This window comes from Sminthopsis crassicaudata, chromosome 1 (genome assembly GCF_048593235.1).
Source record: "Sminthopsis crassicaudata isolate SCR6 chromosome 1, ASM4859323v1, whole genome shotgun sequence".
NCBI lineage: Eukaryota > Metazoa > Chordata > Mammalia > Dasyuromorphia > Dasyuridae > Sminthopsis > Sminthopsis crassicaudata.
This window is the reverse complement of record NC_133617.1, coordinates 709,102,137-709,119,986: the sequence shown is the minus strand read 5'-3', so window position 1 is coordinate 709,119,986 and position 17,850 is coordinate 709,102,137. Positions and strand designations below refer to the sequence as shown.

Here is a 17,850-nt window from a genome sequence, read left to right as displayed (position 1 = left end):
TGAAACACAAGTTTTAGTCAGAAGGGAACTAGAAGAGCTTATTTGACTCATCCCTTTGTCTTTTCAGGAAGGTAATTAAATCATACTTGACAGAAAAGAATCTTCTACATTTGAATATTTCAAAGAGTACGGATTTTGTTATCTTCTTTCATGACCTAGGCTAGTCTCCCTTATCTTATCCATGTTATGGAATTATTCCAGATACTCTGTAATGGGTGTTCTGATTCCTTCATGATTATTAAATTCAGATTTACATGAGGAAAAAAATGTGAAGTGATATAAACAATCTGGGTTTTCATGACATGAAAATACTTGGTCCCTTCTGTAAATTCAGTGGAATTAGTTGTTTAGTGATATCTACATGTTTTGACAACAAAAGTACATTTTAAACTAGATTAACTGCATGTTTGTATATCACGTAGCCATGGTCTCTGACAAATACAAATCAAAGGCTTATTGAATTTTAAGATGGGGCTCCATCAGAGCCATAACTAGCAGAGGATAAGGAATATGGGGAAGGGGAAATGGAGATGGAAGGGAGTATTCTTCCTACTTGGGTGACCATTGTCCCTGTATTAGTGGGGGGGTTTGTTCCACACCACAATATGGCATAACCAGTACAGCTTGGGTCTTGTCATTGTTGTGCCTTTTCCCCAGGCTAGCATCCTCCTTCAAAGATCATGGAGGCAAGACTGGTATAACTTTCCCAAGGTTACTAACTCCAATGCTAAAATGTATTTTGTATACCCCACATCTCAGTTGTTGCTGCCCTAAGTGATAAGATTTCTGATTCTATTATGCCCCAAAGGCTATTAAACTGTGCATACCCTTTGATCCAGCAATGTTTCTACTAGGCGTGTTTCCCAAAGATATCATTAAAAAAAGGGAAAAGAACCCAGAAGTTTGTAGCACGTTTGAAGCAGCCCTTTATGTAGTAGGAAGAAACTAGAAACTGAGTGGATGCCTATCAGTTGAGGAATGGCTGAATAAGTTATGCTATATGAATGTTATGGAATATTATTATTCTATAATAAACTATCAGCAGAGGCCTGGAGAAACTTACATAAATTGATGCTAAGTGAAGTGAGCAGAACCAGGAGATCATTGTACATAGCAACACGAAGATTATAAGATGATCAATTCTGATGGACGTGACTCTTTTCAACAATGAGATGATTCAGGCCAGTTCCAGTGGTCTCTGGAGAGAGGGACTGTGTGAACTGAGTGTAGATCACAACATGGTATTTTCACTCTTTTTGTTGTTTTCTGTTTGCATTTTGTTTTCTTTCTCATTTTTCCCTTTTTGATCTGATTTTTTTCTTGTGCAGTATGATAATTGTAGAAATCTATATAGATGAATTGCACATGTTTAACATATATTGTATTACTTGCTATCTATAGGAGGGAGTAGAGGGGGGAAATTTGGAACATAAGGCTTTGCAAGGATCAATGTTGAAAAATTATCTATTCATATGTTTTGAAAATAAAAAACTTTAATTAAAGACATTTCTGGTTCTAGCTCTAAGTTCCTTTGTTTTTAATTAGTCAAGCAAAAGTTTCCTTAAAGGAATTAGAGTAATGTAATATCAGAACTGAGAAGATTGTTAATGATTCATTTATATATTTTATAATACAAATCATTGAAATGCAAAGAGGCTTATTCAAGGTCATCTGCATAGTGCCATAAATGGCACTAGATACCAATAATCTAGATTCTCATCCATTGCTCCTTATTTGCCACTTGCTACAAGGAAATTAGGTTGCAGAAGAAATTGTAGGGAAGAATTAACAAAAAAGGTAAAATAATATTGAGGTCTAGAACAGGGACCAAAGTGTACTTGAAAATAATACTGATATGAAGAAAAAGGAAATCATAAAATATGATGAAGAAAAATGATAGTAATCAAATTTTAAGTAAACGAGGTATATTTGGAGAAATACATGGTAGATTCATACTACAAAAATACTTCTGTTGTTGAGTAAGTATAGCATAGGTATCAAATGCAAGGTCATAGATTTTTCTGAATCCCACAAGCTTATTTGATCATAATCATATCGATTGAAAAATAGGACATTTTCTCATTTAAAAACTAGCTTGGATTCAATAAATATATTTTATGAAAGTCTAACTCAATATTTTTTCAAGGAGATATTTGGCTCATTAGTCAGAGTGGTTTTATATCTATGTCCTTGACTAAATTATCCTCTCACTAGTCCTCAGTTTTCTCATCTGTAAAATGAAGAAATTGAGCTTGTTAATGCCAAGTTTGTTTGTTTTTTTTTTTTTTCTGGCCTAAATATTCTGCTATTCTAATCCTGGTAAGGGGCAGAGGGTGACTCGTTTCTAAGGACATAAGGAGGCTCTGTAGCATCACCTCTTTTTGCCCGAAGTTAGGCATGTTATTCAGTGGTTTCAGCTGTGCCTGACTCTTCCTAATCCTAGGGGTGTTCTTGGCAAAAATGCTGGAGAGTTTTGCGCCATTTCTCTTTCTGACTCACTTTACAGATAAAGAAACTGAGGTAGATAGTGACATGCAGATTCACACAGCTAGATTTGAACTTGGGTTTTCCTTTCTGACACATTATCCATTTTGACACATACCTGCCCCAAATTAGGCAATTATCAGGCTCACTCAGTTACTGAACCTCACTATTCCAGTCTACATCTTTTTCTTTCCTATTAAGATTTAAAGTCTGTTGTAGGTGAAATGGTGCTGTTAGGTGAGTCCTCCAACATCCCCAGATAGCAGAGGTTTTGAGAGTCTGGAAGGGATAACTAGCACATTTGTTAATAGAATCACAATGCATATGTGTGTGTGTAGATATATACATATATAATTATATATTGATATAGAACATATTTCCCATGTATAAATTATGTTTCCCTCTTAAGATTGTAAGTTCCTTGATGATTCTAGCATTCTAGCATAGTAATGATGGAAGTTTCAGCAGATATGTAGCATCTGATTCATAAAGTTTTGTGCCTCTAGGAAATGGCACATGAGAAGATACTTTACCATACTAAGCAGAACTAGAACCAGATTCAGTGTTCATACAAGTTAGTGTGTCTGTATCAGCCTAAGAAAGCATCGCAATATATTCCTTGACTGATATATGTGACTACAGTGAAACATCTAGAATATGAAGAAAAGTAGGTGCATAAAATTTCTATTTGATCACAATTCAGTTCTAAAACATCCTAGCTATTCTACTTATCGGCTGTGGGACCCTAGGCAAGACAGTTCTCCTAGCTCACCCTCTTCAAGAAATGTAAAAACAATCCAATCTCTTCTCCCCATCTTTCAGGATCCTTGAAAGATATAATTTACTTGAAAATTGTTGATGGGTAAGTGTTGGTGATACATACATGTTCCTGTGATCTCCACATCAGGCTGGTAGGCTTCTTGAAATCAGGAATCTAGAGCTACAATATAGAAAAAGCCCATACAGTGTCCACTCTAGGTTAAAGCTCTCAGATGATGAGATCTTGGGAATAAAGGGATACTGGGTATCTGAAGTATGGGAAATTGACTCTGGTCATATAAATAAAACAGGTTAAAACTTTCATATGATCAGCCATAGAAATAGCCACTATATTCCCAGTCCCAGCAAAAAAGGGGGTGCAATCTCAAAATAAATTGAAAAGATTCTTAATGGGAAAATAAAGTAAGAATAATATTCCACAATGAGAGATCACTCGATGTATAATGTAGCCCATCCATATCTTCCCACCATAATAGAACCCTAGAACTAGAGGTAACTGGATTATTGGAGGCCATGTAGTCCAAATCCTTCACCCTATATTTAAGGAATCAAAAGTCTGTAGAGGTTAATTGAACTTGTCCAAGATCCCACAGAAATTAGTCATCAGAAGGCTTTTTCCCCCAGGCCTTCCCATTGCAGAGCTCTGTTCTACATTGCCAAGCTGTTTCTTATTGTTCAATTCATGCCCCATACATTTGTCAGATGAGTTTCACCAGACATGAAGGTGACCTTCCAAACTCAATATCATTGCAAATAATTTTCAATCAAAGAATGATAATGGAACAAGCCCAAGGAGCTGGTTTTATAGACAGGAAGATGTGTGTTCAAATTTATCTTGTGACACTCAATAGCTCTATGAACAGAGACAAATAATTTACCCTGAGTCCTAATCAATTCTCTAAGCAGTTTAAATTATGGAATGATTTTGTGCCTTACTGGAAACTCATGGTACTATCAGGAAACCAAGTAGGTATGAAAACCCTTAAAGCAAATTCTGGTTTTAGACCTAGGGGAAACAAAATGAAAAGATGACAAGGTCACACAAAGAACTGTTTTCTAAGGAAGTAACATGCATGCTGAACTGAACTGAACATCCTGAACTCAAGGCAAACTCTATTCAATCTTCATGTATCTTCTGTAGTTGTTTTCATAGAGGGGATCTTTTCAAAGTGATAAAAATAAATACATTTAAGAGGTAATAAGAGTGGGTTCAAAATTATGACTGTTAGATTTCACAGAGTGATGGAATATTGAGGAAAGTACATGTAGAGTAAAAAATACTATGGTTTGGATCACAGCTTTGACACTGATTGTGTGACCTTGGACAAAATAGTTAATTTCTTGAGGCTTCATTTAGGTGCCTTCTCTGTAAAATGAGAGTTGGAAAAAGATGACTTGTAAGGTCCCTTCTAGCTATAAATCTGCATTCTCGAGCCTTTGGATCCTCTGTGCTCATGAGTCAGTGGCACAGAGACCTATATTGCCAACTTGGAAGTTTCTTAAGAGCTTCAAAATTATTCCATGAGATTTTAGGATAGAAAATTTTACCATCATTTTACTGATAAGGTAAGTGAAGGGATCTGCCCCACAGAATACAGTCGAAGAAGAATCTCAGAATTTGAACTACCTGATTCTAAATCCAATTTATTTCCATGGCAATGGTTTCAAGAATCAGAAATGTTAGGGGGTTTGGGTTTTGGTAGTTGTGTATAATGCAAACTTCAAGGAAGGAACCATTTCTGTTTTTGCATCCAACATATCTGATACTGTTTTTTAGATGCCTGGGGATACTTAATACTTGAATGGATTGATGTCAGTGGCAGAGTTTTTGTCTTGAAGGATTCTGCCAAGAAGTAAATGAAGCTGAATTGTCCAGTATTTAGGGCCTTTGTTTTTAGGATCAAAATTTTGTCATTTGTGGTATGCAAATAATGCCTGTTCCTTTCTGACATCTTTTATAAAGCATAATGTAATTAATGATAAGATTTTGTGAGAGTAAACAAAACTTATTTAAATCAGATGATGTATTATGGTGCAGGGATACTAGTTTACTAAACCATTAGGAAAACTGAGAGAGTTTTTAGTGTATCCTACCAATACAGAAAGCTTTTTTTTTCCTCTGACAAGCATTGAAGGATAATACTTCCTAATAATAATTATAAACAATTAATCTTTCATATAGCACTTATGTGCTTGTTACTATACCTTATCAAATTATTTCATTTGATCCTTGCAACAATCATGTGAAATAGGTGCCATTGTCATCCTTATTTGACAGATAAGGAAAGTGAGGAAAAGGAGTTGCCCTAGCAGTCCCTAGCAACTGAGAACTCCAAGAGTAGCATGAGAGACAAAAGGGAATAAGAGTCTCTAAGGAGTTTTCTCTTATTCTTTCCATTAAAATCAGATAAGGAGAGTTTTGAAGAGGTGTTGGGCGAAAGAGAGCTCCTTATCCTATAAAAGTGGTGAGTATATCAAGGATCGTGAAGAAGACATGATAAAAATGAGAGGATGGATATGTCAGTAGTAATTGTCACTATAAGTTGTTTGAGCTTTTCAGAAGGTCAGAGATAGAAGAGTAAGGAATTTCTTACAGGCTCTATCAGAAGTATAAAAGAATAGGTAAAACAATAACCTTTCCAAATGACATTCCCTAAAACAATAGTCCTTTCAAATTTTCTTCCTTTCATCCCATTCTCAGCATTCAAGTTATTTCTACTGGCTAGAAGATATTTAGCATTTAATAAACGCTTCCCTCCCATTTATTCATTCTTCTTCCTGTCCTGGGGAGAAAATAAAGTCATAGAACAAACATGTATTAATATTAAAAATGTAGCAGATACTATATCAAGCTCTGTGTATAGCAAGACAAGTCAAACAGAATCCCTACTTTCAAGAAATTCACAGTCTAATGGGGTAGAGAAAATGTAAATAAATACACACAAGCAAGATATATACATGATAGGTTCAAGATGATCAGCAGAGGTGGGGCACTAGTATAAAAGAAATGAAGAAAAGCTGCTTATAGAATATGGGATTTTAGTTGGGAATGGAAGGAATCCAGGAATTCTAGTTGGTAGAGAAGAGGGGAGAGAACATTTCAGATATGTGGGACAGTTAGTGAAAACACTCAGAATCATGAGATGAAATATTTTTTTGAAGATATTGCAAAAAAGCTAGTGGAACTCTGGAATTCTCACTATGGAGTAAGAATAATGAATAAGAAGATTGGAAAAATAGGAGGGGGCCAGGTTATGAAAAGTTTTGAATGCCAAACCAAGAATTTCTTATTTGATCCTAGAGAATTCAATAGGGTGTGTGTGTGTGTGTTTAAAAGACTGAGAGAAGAAAGACAGAGACTTGCTTAAATATGTACTTTAGGATGACAAAATTTGAAATCTGAAATATCTGTAATATGGATCTTTTAAGGAAAGAAAAGCAATTAGAGGGCTGTTGCGACAATCTATGCATGAGTGAAAGGGCCCTTCACCTATTTTGTTAGTAGTCTCAGAGGAGAGACATATTGATTATAGATTGCATGTGTGAGGTAAGAGATAGTGAACATTTAAAATGAACAACTAAGTTGTGAACCTGGATGACTAGGAGAGAGTGTTACCCTTAAAAGTAATAGGGGAATAGGAAGAAATAAGGAGTTATGGTGGAAGATAATGGCCTCAGTTTTGGATATAGTACATACAGTCTGAAAACCCAAAGAGGCAGCTGGAGATATGAGTGAAGGTCAACAGAGAGGTTAGGGCTGTGTAATTAGATTTTAAAATCATTTGTATATGTTTGGGATAGCAAAGGATCAAGAATTTCAAGAGAATTGATAAAAAAATCAAAAGAAGGTGATTTGTACAAGATGTACAACTATATTATAAAATGGCAGTCATCAAAACCATTTGGTAATGGCTAAGAAATAAAGGAGTAGACCAGTGAAATAGCTTAGGTTGATAAGACCTGATAGTAAATGACCATAGTAATGTAGTGTTTGATTAACCCAAAAGCTCCAGCTTCTAGAATAAGAACTCAATATTTGATATAAATTGCTGGAAAAACCTGATAATAGTATGGCAGAAATTAAGCATTGACCAACATCTGATACCCTGTACCAAGATAAGGTCAAAATAGGTCCATGATTTAAAGACTTTTATTTTTTTTATATCCTGTGTTTCTGACAAAGGTCTCATTTCTAAAATATATAGAAAATGTACTTAAATTTATAAGAATTGAAGCCATTCCTCAATTGATACATGATCAAAGGATATGAACAGACAATTGTCAAATGAAGAAATTAGAGCCATTTCTAGTTATATGAAAAAATGTTCTAAATCACTATTCCCTAGAGAAATGCAAATTAAGACAACTCTAAGGTACCACTTAATACTTCACAGATTGGCTAAGTTGACAGAAAAAAAAAATAATGATAAATGTTGGAGGGAATGTGGGAAAATTGAGACACTAATACATTGTTGGTGAAGTTGTTAATTGATCCAAACATTATGGAAAGCAATTTGGAAGTATGTCCAAAGGACTATAAAAAATGTGCACACCCTTTGATCTAGCAGTGTGACTACTGGGACTGTTGTACAAAGATCATACAAGAGAGAAAAAGACCCACATGTACAAAAACTGTTTGTAGCAGTCCTTTATGTAGTAGTAAGGGACTGGGAATTGTTTGGGTGCTCGCCAGTTGGGGAATGGTTAAATAAGTTATGGTATATGAAGCTAATGGAATATTATTGTTCTATAAGAAATGCTGAGCACGTTGATTTCAGAAAAACCTGAAAAAGACTTACCTGACCTGATGCTGAGTGGAGTGAGCAGAACCAGACACTATGACAACAAGGTTATGTAATGATCAATTGTGATGTTCTTGGCTTTTTTCAATAGTGCATTGTTTCAATGCAGTTCCAACAGATTCATGATGGAAAGAGCCATTTGCCTCTAGAGAAAGAACTATAGAAACAAGTGTGAATCAAAGTATTGTATTTCCACCCCTTGTTTTTTTTTTTTTTTGCTTGCTTTTTCTTTCTCATGGTTTTTCCCCTTTTGATCTTATTTTTCTTGCAAAATATGTTGAATATGGAAATGTGTTGATAAGAACTGCACATGTTCAACCTATATCAGATTGTGTTATGGGAGTCACTTATTAGTGGCTTCTGGGGATGTCATTTTGGCCAGCAGAATAAATCTCTTCATGTGAGAAGATGATAATCACACAAGGAGAGTGAGAGGCAGTTGCAATTTCTGACCTCCCTTCTCTTCCCTCCTGCCTCCAATTAATTCCATTCCCAATTCACAAACAACATCTGTTTCAGTAAAGGTTGAGTTTCAATTCCTTCCAGTGTGTTATGATTCACAGCTGTGAAGGTTTTCAGAGAATTGGCCTGCCCCTTCATACTTGGGCATAGTCCTTAACAAGATTGTTTGTTATCTACGGGAGGAGGGAGGAAAGGAATGAGGGAGACATTTTTGTAACACAAGGCTTTGCAAAGGTGAATGTTGAAAACTATTTTCATGTATATGGGAAAATAAAAAGCCATTAAAAAGGAAATCGTTGCTATAGATCTGACAAATGAATTAATGGGGGATGATGAAATTATCAGGAGAAATAGTATATAGGGGGAAAAAAGAAGAGGACCCTCAACAGAGTCCTGAAGGATATTTAGTAACATGACTTGGATAAGATTCAACAGAAATGAGAGAGAAGGAACAATTATACCTGTAAGAGAAAAACTAGTAGCAGGAGGGTAACTAGAACTTAGAGAAAAGAGACTTTAAAGAGGAGCACCAGCTGTGTTAGAGGCCGCAGATTGATCAAAGGGATAAAGAGGGGGAATTAGATTTGGCACTTTAGGAGATCATTGATATATTTGAAGGGGATAGTTTTCATTGAATGAAGTAGTCAAAAGCCAACCTGTAGAAAGTTATTAAGAGAAATAATGGACAGGAATTGAAGCCATTAATTGTAGATAACTTTTCTGAATAGTTACTTTATAAAAAAAAAGATAGAAAGATATGAGATGATAGATAGTATGGATAGATAGAATAAGTGACTGGATTTGAGGATGGGATTGAAATAAGGCATCTTTGTAGGCAATAGGGAAGCAGCCAGTAGGCAGGAAAATATTAAAAATAGGTGAGTGGGGATGATAAAGGGGGAAGTCTACTGAAGTAGGTAATAGACTACTTAAAATACACAATGAAAATCTAATCGATGCCATTTGATAATAAAACTGTCTACATATTTTCTATTTGTATTTTGTTTGTATTTTGCTATTAAATGATTGTTTTCAGAAGTATTAGATGCTATACTAACATTTCTAAGTACTATCATTCATAATGAAGCTTACTGTTAACAGTGGAAAGAGTGTATGCATTTGTACTTGGGTTCAAATTCTGTACCATATGACCTGAACAGTATCTCCCAACTTTAAATCTATAATCTGAGGATGTTTTTGTGGTCCCTTCCAGCAATTAGATATGATCCTACAATTCTACCTAGATCATTCATGGTTCTCATGTTTCATGTCTAAGATGCCAGACACTCAGATTAAGAGAACATCTTCCAGACTACTCTCTAAAATTATTCAGAATGAATTTTTTTCTTCTTTTATATCTGTGGAAATCTTACTGTTATTCTATTAAGCATACTGTGCTTTTGAATTTAGGAAATGAAGTTACACAATTTTAGAACCCAAAGATACCTTTGAGATCATTTTGTTCGCCACAACTCCCTATAAATAATACTTTCCCTCTCTTTTACCAAATGTACTTAGAATGTTCTATGTGAGCTGACTTATTGCTATTCTAGTTTTCTTTATTCAATGAATGGGACTTGAAGAGTACCTGTAGAGATTAGGAAACTATCTAGGGCAATGTATTTAAAATTAGTCTAAGCAGAAAAGGAAATACTTAAATTTTCCCCAAGACTCATCCCTTCAACTTGTCATATGCTTTGGCTCACGTAATAGAATATCTTAAAAGAGTAAGTGTGTTTTAATGAGCTCAGAAATTAAAATAATTCCATTATTACTTTGAAAGACAAAGGTGTCATGAGCATTTTATGTCTTTAGGTAGTACAGTATGTCAGATTTAATAGCTTGCTGAAGGGGCTTGGGCTTGGTCACTTGAGAATTCCATAGAGTGGCATTTTTATGGAGACACTACCCTGAGGATCTTAATTGTCTGTGAAATCTGTCTCACATCAAACCTTTTCATCATCTGTATGGCCTAATTTGTACCAATCAATTTAATTCTGAACAGCCCAGTCAATGAGTTATGTTGGCTGATGATATGTAATTTCTTCCTTTTTAAAATTCAGATTACCCAAATTATGGATCAAGTTTTCTATTTTTTCTTCCTTTGTTGAAAATAGAATGTATTCTATTTGAAGAATTAGAATACTCTTTTTCAACTAATGATAGGTTTGAATTTATAAAGGAATAATTAGTTTTATTTATACCTATTAGAGAATTAAGGAAGGAAAAGGTGTTGCTTTCTACCTAATTTTAAGCACATCTAGTTATATGGTTCTTGTTTAGAATTATAGTTTTGATATACTTTGATATATTGCCTCAATAAAAGTAAATATAGGAAGATATACAAAAGTAGGAGGGGCTGGAATGAACATAAAAGCAAGCTACTTTTAGTCATTTTGAAACCAATCTATTCCTTTACTTCAGGACATTTCTAAACTCTTATAGATCTTATGTTAGGGAAAAAGGTAGGTCAGAAAGTTGACCTTCTAGGATCAAATTGTGCAAACATTTTCATTAGGGATTCTTTCTAAAAGTTTAACATCTAGTGTTCTTTAATAATTTCAGTTCAATTTAATAGGCATTTATTAAGTACCAAATGTTATAGAGATACAGATAAGAAAACAGAGAAAGTCCCAGCCCTTAGAGATCTTACAAACTTATGGAGGAAGACAACATAAAGAAGGAATCAGGAGAGGGAGAAGGGGTAACAGGAAGTATTCTGCATAGGACCATCCAATTCAATGGATGAAACAAAGCAGAGTGATTTAAAATTTAGGCTCCCATACTTTCTCATACAATATTATCCCTATTCTATGCCATTCCTCCCCATCCCTCACACCCAGTCAAATATAGCATAAGGGTTCCTCCCAATATGTTTGCTGTGTTCCCTCAACATTGCATAGAAATCAGTGGAGGAAGGAAACTTCATCTGTTATAAGTCACTTATGCCCTTCTGATTTTATTTCCATATAATAAATGTCTTTCTTTAATGACCATAAAAACACTAGTTTCTCTAGCATAATTCCCTGACAGCCTAAGGGTCATTCAGTATAACAGCATTTGAGCTAAGTAAATGAAATGTTATTTGAACTTGTGAATTTTTCAATACACAAAAAAAAAAATGGAAATTCATTAGAAGTTTCTTATTTGACACCTAAATTTTGTTCTAGAGTAGGCAGTTAGTAAACTATGGCCAAGGCAACAAATCTATTTTGCATCCTGTTTTTGTATAGACCAGAAAACTAAGGATGTTAAATATGGAAACTCTTTTTGGCTTATACAGCTTGAAAAAACCCTCAAAACTCAGGCAGTGGGAAAATTTGGCTCAGTTTGCCAATTCTCTGCTCTGGAGCAAAGAAAGTAGCAGTTTGGATGAGGGTTGCTTAAAAACATTTGCTTATGTAAAGTTAGGGCTAAAGATCCTCCTACTGATTCTTCAAAACCATTTAGGGTTTTAAAAGACTCATTTAATATTCAAAACTGTAAATTGGATTTAGAAATGATGTAGCATAAATAACCAAAAACATGTAGTTATTTCCTTGCTAAATAGACTTATCATCTGCATAAACTTTCTCTGAAATTATTTGGAATGTTGTTTTGGATCCTATGTTTTTTTGCTTCAATTATATATAGTGATATAGATTTAATTCTTTCCATTTGCATTTCCTTTAAATAAAGGACCGCCCAATTGCCAGCTGATATTCACAAAGGGCTTGGAACTGTGTTTTTCTTAATTGTTTTATGCCTAACATTTTAAAAATGTTTTTTGATGTTTTCTCTCCTTATGATGCCCCAACTAAAAATATTAAACAAAAACTTGTAATAAATATGCATCATTAAGAATAGAGAATTCTTAAAATGACATCCTAAATTATAATTATAGCTATTTTTATGTATCTTTCTGTCTATTCTTCTAATTGTGTGTCCAGTGTCCATCACTTCTTTGTCATGAGGCAGGTATAATGGTTCATCAAATCATTATCATGATTGGTAATTGTGATCAGAATTCTCACGTGTTTCAAAATTATTTATTTTTGCCTATTGTCATATTTTTGGTTCTGCTTACCTTACTGTGAATTACTTCATAAAAGTCTGATAATCTCTCTGAAAACCCTTTTATCATTTCTTACAGCCCAGTACTATCCCATTATATCCATATAGCATTACTTGTTCAGTCATTCCCTATTGGAAAATTTCCCTATAAGTTTCCCATTCCTTAACAGTATGAAGGTGTGTGTGTGTGTGTGTGTGTGTGTGTGTGTGTATACACACACACACACACACACACACACATACACCATTGTCTTCTGACTTTCATCTTTTGAGGGGAATAGGATACTGATGGCATAACTGAGTCAATAAGTAGCCACAGTTAATGACTTTTCCAACATAACTCCAAATTCTTGCATAACTTTTTTAGCCTTTATTTTACTTCATTTCACTTCACAGAATCATTTTTGGACTTAATGGAAAGACTTTCCTGTTCATTGATGCTAGGCTGGCATCAGCCATCTTTAGTGAATTTCTTCTACCATTTATATAGAAAGTATGGTTCATAGGTGAAGCAACCTCAGAAGTTGCATATGTTTTCTAGACATAACTCTGCTTTCTTCTTGTAATATAGATTAAAAAGTGTGAAAATAAATGGAGAAGTGCAGGCATGTAATAGGTTAGAGACTGAAAACTTTCTAAAAGGAGCCTACATATTGTAGTTCTTTCAGAGGGTCAGGAAATGATTGAGGCAAAAGTAATCAATGAAAATTATGTTATTCTTAGCTTTGTGGTTTGTAATATACTATGGAAAACATCTTTTTTGATCTTTACTAAAACAATATTGGATATGTACAACAGATAGCAGTACCTCCCTTTTACAGATCAATAAAGGAGGTCAAATGACTTGCTTGTTGTAATGCAACTGGTAAATTTGAAAGGCAGATTTGAGCCCCAGCCTTTTGTCAGTTGCTAACTCATACTTGTACAATATTAGTGAAGTTTTAGAGAAGATATCCCCTATAAAGGCAATTAAAAATGAACTTAGAAAAAGAGGCATGAGAGTGCTAAAGACAAATTTCATAGGGACAAAGGATTAACATATAATAATAGCACCTATTTAATAGAGTTCTCTAAGATTCAAATACAATAATTTTTAATGTAAAATGGCATCATCAACAAAAGAACTGGATTAGAAATCATCTATGCCCCTTAATTTGTAGCGAGAAAGCCAGGCCAAACAATTAAGTGATTATATATATATATATATATATATATATATATATATATATATATATATATATATATATATATATATATATATATATATATATATATATATATATATATATATATATATATATATATATCAAGGTTACAAAAGTAGTAAGTCTTCAAGTAAATTTTTGAATGAATGTCAATGATGTCAAAAATGTCTTTTGATGTCTTTATAAACTAAAATTATTTTAGCTAAATTGTTTAACTAAAATGTTTCTAAACTGAATTGTTCACCTGTATTGTAGTTTTACCAATAAAGATAACAATGTTCTTACCATCTAAAACCACAGTTTTAGAATTATGAGGGCATCTTGGAGATCATCTAGTTCACTCTGATGTGACTTAGCCAAGATAACCCAGCTAGAAATCTGTATGCACAGAGAGATAGAGAAAGAGATCTCAAATTTTCTAACTTGTCCAATATTGCTTCCTTTCTGTTCAGTCATTTGTCTGCTTCAACTGGAGATGAGTTTAAATGGCCTGATCTATTAGTGAGCCAGAAATTGCAAGGCCACTATTAATCAGTGCCCTGTATGAAGTCAATGGATAATTTCAATCCTGTCCTTTTCAGTTCAGTGCCCACAAAAATAAAATAACCCATATATTAAAAAATGGTTATAGTGGAAACTTTGCTATGTGTTAGAGGTCACTTTGGGGCTATTGGTTGTGGTCAGTATGGAAAAGAATATACAATTATTTTTGATGGCAAACAAGATTTAAAATTGCCAACTTCGCACAATCCACCAATGTAAATAAGGACATTGTATGGACATTTCCCCGAATGAAGAAAAAGATACTCAATAGAGAAGAATAGTACTGGAAGCAAAAAGGGAAGCTGGAGCAGATGGAAGAAAAGAGGCTAAATATCCTCCATGAACTTGTAACTGTTCTGACAAGTACTTTATATTGTCAAGGAAAAGAAACAAGGCCATATATATATATATATATATATATATATAGATATATAGATATATATATAGATATATAGATATATAGATATATAGATATATCTAGATATATATATATATATATATATATACATAGATATATAGATATATAGATATATAGATATATCTAGATATATATATATATAGAGAGAGAGAGATATCTCTATATATATATAGATAGATAGATAGATATAGATAGATAGATAGATAGATAGATATATAGATGGATAGATATATATATCTATAGCTATATCTATAGATGTCTATGTTTATCTATCTATATCTATATAAAGATAATAGCCATAGATATATATCATATAGTAGATGATAGAATTTAAAGAATCATGGGATCATGGTTCTAGAGTTATAAGAGACCTGAGAGGTCAACTAATGCAATTCTCTCATTTTATAGATGACAAAATTGAAGTCCAGGAAAGAAAAGAGTTACCAGGTCTTAGATCCATAAAGGATCTTAGAGGCCATCTACTCCAATCCCTTTATTTTGCTTTTAAGGAAACTGATGCCCAGAGAAGTTAACTAACTTCTAAAAAGTCACACAATTAAGTGTCAGAGGTTATATTTCTACTCCCCACCACCTAGGTTCATCACATGGTTCACAGAACTTTATAGCTGACTATGGATAACATAAACTATATGAAGAGAAATAGATTAAAGAAATATTGTTAACAAAATATTATCATAAAATCATTGAGGAAGATATTATGGGGACTTAGAATGTTACAGGCTAGTAACATTTTGTTCACAACTTTGAACTAGAAAAATTTTGTGATGAATAGTGATATCCAGCTTTGGCTCAAACCTTAATTATTATGTGACTTTGGGCATGTCATTTAAACTTTACAGGGTGTTATTTTCTTCCTGATGCAAAAGGAGATGACAGAACTAGAGGACTATAGGAATGGTTGCCCTCTATGGTATTGCTGGTATTTACTCTGTTAATTACTCATTTCCTTCCTTCAATGGGTCCTCAACCAATTATTATACTCATACCTTAGGCCCCACAAACCCCTTTCTAAAGCCAAGTCTCAAGGCTTCAACCAGGATTTCCCTCTGAATGCTTTCAATACTTCATTCAACTCCACCAAATTTTGATCCCTAAATATTTCTAGTATTATATTTTTATGTCTTAGAACTTAGGTAGTATTTCATAAAAATGTTGTGGACTATTAGATGGGATAGATAGTGAAATAGATATTTTACTCAACTTTACTTAGCTAGAATGATATGGATAAGAATATGACATTCATTCTTTTTATCTAGTTGAATGCATTTTTTAAGCTTCATCAAGCTACCTATATGTAGGTACTGATGCAAAGTCATCACATTCAAAGTAAATAAATGTACAACTTATTATCAATAAATATATGTATACACACACATATATATGTATATATATATATATATATATATAAAATTATAAAAGAGAGTCGTGAAAGTGAATTTCTTTCTATAACAATATTAGTAAGTGTTTCAACTTTATTTTGGTTTGAATGACCAGGTAAATGACATTAGAGTGTAAAAAATTAAAAGTTTTTCCTTTAGTTAATAAGAAACTAACAAAATTTCAAAGACAGAAACTGATGTAAAAGCAGTAGTTTAGGAAGTTTGAACTGGTGGATCCTATGAGAATCTTAATGCTAACACTCCTCATCCTTACCTCTTAGATGACAACTCTTGCCCTCCTCCTCTCTTCCTCCCCTTTCTCTATTACCTGAATGGAACTCATGCTAATCTTATAGGAAACCTGTCCTGATAGTCACATCTTCCACCAGAAGTTACTTTTTATTCAATTATGTGTTTTGCATCTTTCATTCAGTAGCTTGTAAGTTCCTTGAAGGCACAGATTACTTGGTTTTTAGTCAAATACCTAGAATAATGATTTACATAATTATTTATTGAATTAGAATGTTTTAAGACAGAGATCCTAGCTAGAAGGTTTATTTCTGGTATTTAGTAATATATGCCTATAGTATAGTAACAATAATGGAAATGGAGAGAATCAGATGAATGGAAGCAAAAAATACTTATGTAAGGAGTGACTTTGGAAGATTCACTTTTTGGAAGAAAGTCAGCCTTAAGAGAGGACAAATCAGAAAAACAGTCTAAGCAGATCTGTTGACTCATTTTATGCACCAGCACAAAACAATGATTCCTCCCACAAAAGACCATCCTCCCAGGAGAATCTCAAAACTGTATCATCTTGGAAGCAGCCCCCCAGTTATTGCCCTAGAAGCTCTTTGCCATAACTACAGCCAGGCAGTAGTTAACACAAAATTTCCTTGAAGAGTTGTACATTCAGATTCTCAAATAAAGGTTAGCTACCTATAAGCTAATCAAAATATCAGGAAAACCTTTTAATGCTTAAAAGAAAGAATTAACAAAATGCAGTTACTAAAGGAATATATAGAATGAAATAGAGAATAAACTTCAGAAAGTTTTAAGATATTAACTTGGAGGTTAAATGAAATCTTTAGCTTGATTAACAAAATGCATTGATTTACTCAAATTTGATTTTATTTTGTCATTAAATAGTTTCTACAGAGAGTGACTTTCTAATAAAAAAAAAAAAAACCTTGGGAGATGATGCATATATTGTTGAAATGTCTATGAACTCACTTTTGAATTTAACCCCAGGACCTAGCACAAAATAATTTCTTCCAAAATGCCTGATGATTGACTTTGGGAGACTACTTTCTATTGTTGTTGTTAAATCAAATAAGGATAATGCATTTGTTCCATCATGCAAACCTGTTTCTTTTTTGAGAAAGTATTTTAAAATTTGTATTTAATGCATGAGTATAAATGTTTGATGAATTTTTATCTCTGTTGAAGAAGGAAGTTCATAGTATCATAATTTAGAATTGTAAGTGACCTTAAAAGCCATCAAGTTCACCCTGCTAATTTTACAGATAAAGAAACTGAACCTCAGAGGGACTAAATGATTTGCCAGGTGTTATACAATTAAGGTGTTTGGGACAGTCTATAAATCCAGATCCTTGATTCCAAATCCAGTGCTTTGTCCATGACTTCACACTTCTTTCATAAAAATGTATATGTGATTCTAACAGGGACCTGCTAAGATCACC

At 33.5% G+C, this 17,850-nt stretch overlaps 1 protein-coding gene and 1 long non-coding RNA gene across 3 annotated transcripts in view; one reads left to right on the top strand and one right to left on the bottom strand.

Annotated features, from left to right (window-relative positions):
• LOC141551879 (uncharacterized) overlaps positions 1 to 8,096 on the bottom strand; it is a 72,817-nt gene extending 64,721 nt beyond the window's left edge. Inside the window, exons 1-2 of the long non-coding RNA XR_012484990.1 lie at positions 8,064 to 8,096; positions 3,368 to 3,424 (exon numbers count right to left, since the gene is read on the bottom strand). This is a non-coding gene — a long non-coding RNA (uncharacterized LOC141551879). The remainder of the gene's footprint in view (positions 1 to 3,367; positions 3,425 to 8,063) is intronic.
• GRM7 (glutamate metabotropic receptor 7) overlaps positions 1 to 17,850 on the top strand; it is a 1,106,888-nt gene that overhangs the window by 198,099 nt on the left and 890,939 nt on the right. The gene's annotated exons all lie outside the window — the stretch shown is intronic.